This window comes from Triticum dicoccoides, chromosome 2B, assembly GCF_002162155.2.
Source record: "Triticum dicoccoides isolate Atlit2015 ecotype Zavitan chromosome 2B, WEW_v2.0, whole genome shotgun sequence".
NCBI classification, from domain to species: Eukaryota; Viridiplantae; Streptophyta; class Magnoliopsida; order Poales; family Poaceae; genus Triticum; species Triticum dicoccoides.
In genome coordinates, this window is record NC_041383.1 from 639486014 (window position 1) to 639488661 (window position 2648).

Sequence of the window (2648 nt, forward strand, 5' to 3'; positions counted from 1 at the left end):
GGGGGTTCGGGGAAGAGAGGGGGAGCGATCCACGACGTCACCGGGCGAGGGGAGCGGCGAGGCGGCGAGCAGGTGCGTGGCGCGCGCTGCGGTCGCCGTCGGGCACCTGCCTGCCTGCCTGGCCGGCAAGCAGCTCGCTGGAGCGGTGCTGGGCTGGGCCGGCAGGTGGGCCGGGTGCTGGGCGCCAGGTAAGTTTTTCTATTTTTTCCTGTTTTCTGTTTTTTAATACTTCTGCAAGTTTGTTGATTTATTAAAAATACTTAGGCAACTCCTAAAATCACCAAACTACTCCTGGTCCATACTTGGATTATTTCCAACATGAAACATTTTAGTTTGGAGATATTTGAGCATTTAAGTATTTTATATAATTTTAAATGCCCAAATTCAAATATTTATGATTTAATTCAAAAAACCCTGAGATGGCCTAGGAAAATGTGCATCACTTCTCGCAGAGGTTCTGAACCAAGACAAAAATGATGGGCATTTTAGAAGGGCATCTCAGGTTCATTGAAAAAGTTTTTAGTAACCCTAGTTGGTTTCAGAGGGGGCTGGGGGTTCTGTCATCCCCATTTCAGGTTTCTGATGAAAGAATAAACATGATGCAACACTCTAATGCATGAACTAGCTAGGGTGTGACAAATGGCTAACATGTCAGAATCATTTGTTGACTAAATTGACAATGACTTGCATTGGCTTCGACCTATTGGCCCACATTTCAGCCTCCAAAAATGTGGCACGTATTCAACCCATTTTTTCAGAATTTACAGTCTTTTTCTTTGCGCGGTAGAATTTACAGTCAATTTGATCTTTTTTTTGAATTACAGCCATTAGCTGGGCTGGGTGAACAATTAATGTAGCGTCCATGCGGCCCATTTATTTTATTTCCTAAAAAATTACATGCCATTTGCACTTTCTCGAAATACATGATTTTGCTGGGCTGATTCTAATTATAATGTTGGGTTGGGCCAGCAATGTTATCAAAAAATAAAAAGGAGTTGAGCATCTTGTTATAAATATATTTAAATAATAAGTGATATTATTACATTCATCCTTAAATCTTACCAAGCTTTTGTACACAATCACTAGGATTTTCGTGCCAAAACAATCCAGTATTTTATTTGTTAAGAAATTATTTTTATAAGTTAATAAGATGTGGGATATTGTTTTCTTACATATGTAAGTATCTGTTAAATATATGATGACAATAAAAATAATATATAATAACATATAAAACAATCTAAATATATATAATATAGTTTGAAGGGGAACATAAGTTGGACCTGGCGTTCCTATTCTTATATAGAAAAAATAGAACAAACCCTGCATTTTCCTCAAAAAAATACATAAATTGGGCTGCCAAAAATTAAACCTCGGATGGGAGGTCCATAGGCCGGTCGATACATGACGGCCCTAAGAAAATACAAACAGGCCCTCCCATCCGAGGTCGTGGGCTGCGCATGTTAAAAATGAAAGCCTAGACGGGGCAGCCCAAAACCACGTCCAACACTTGCCAAAACTTCGTCCCTCGTTTTCTCTGGGTTTCGCACACTCGACATTGTGTGGGCATTTTGACTATGCATCATATGAAGATGTGCTATGCATGAATGTTGATCAGCATGATGTTAACTGGCTGGTAGTTCCATTTTCGACCATGAATAAAACTTCCAACATGGTGTTAACCCTGTTTGAAAAGGCCGTGTTAATATAAATGCCCTGCCTCTAAAAGTTGCAGTTTCTTATCTGAAACTGAACTTGCAGTTTCTTATCTAAAACTGAAACTTGTAGTTTCTTCTCGTCTGTAATTTTATACTCCTACGAAACTACATTTTTTAAGTGCTAAAAATAGATCTCTAGAATTCATAAAATTCTTCATATGCTCAATACTGGAAATCTGAAATTCAAAAGACATTCATATCTGAAAGTACTCTCAAAATACACAACACAAAACACAATTCATAACCTGCAAATACTAACAACCCTAAGCTCCTCCTGACAATTCACAACCTGCCCGACTATTGGGCTGGGGGGCAGCCCCCTCCGATTCCTCGGCGGTAGATAGCCGCCCCATGAGACGATGTGAACAGCGAGGGGGATGATGGCGGGGAAGCATCATCGGGCCAACTGCTTTTCTCCTCTTGCAGTTGGGTTCGGTCGATGAAGACTCCACTAGCTCGCTCTGGTAGGACACCCTCACAAACGGCACCCTGTAGATGCTCGATCCTTCAATCTCTGGTGGATGCTCCATCTGGGATCGATACTCCCACCACCTCTCCCTCACGATCGGATTCGGTGAATCTGTTTGCTCCATGGCCCAGAGGAGCAGCTCTATGTACTCCGACGCGACTCCCTCCGGGAGTATCGCCGCCTTTTTGCTCTGTTGCAGATATTTGGCCATGGATGTCACCGTCATCGCTAGTTTGTCCTTATTGTCAAACCAAGACTGTATCTCCAACATCCTAGCTAGCTTCACAGGGTCGCCGTCTGTGATACTCACGTATCGGTTGTACTCCTCCATCGATCAACTTCTCCACAACACCGTCACTTGCCGGCGGTGGTTTTTCAATGGAAGAGGAGAGGGGCAGCGCTGGTTTTGGATTAGAATGGGAGAGGAGCGACGCTGGTTTTGGACTGGAACAGGAGAGGAGGGG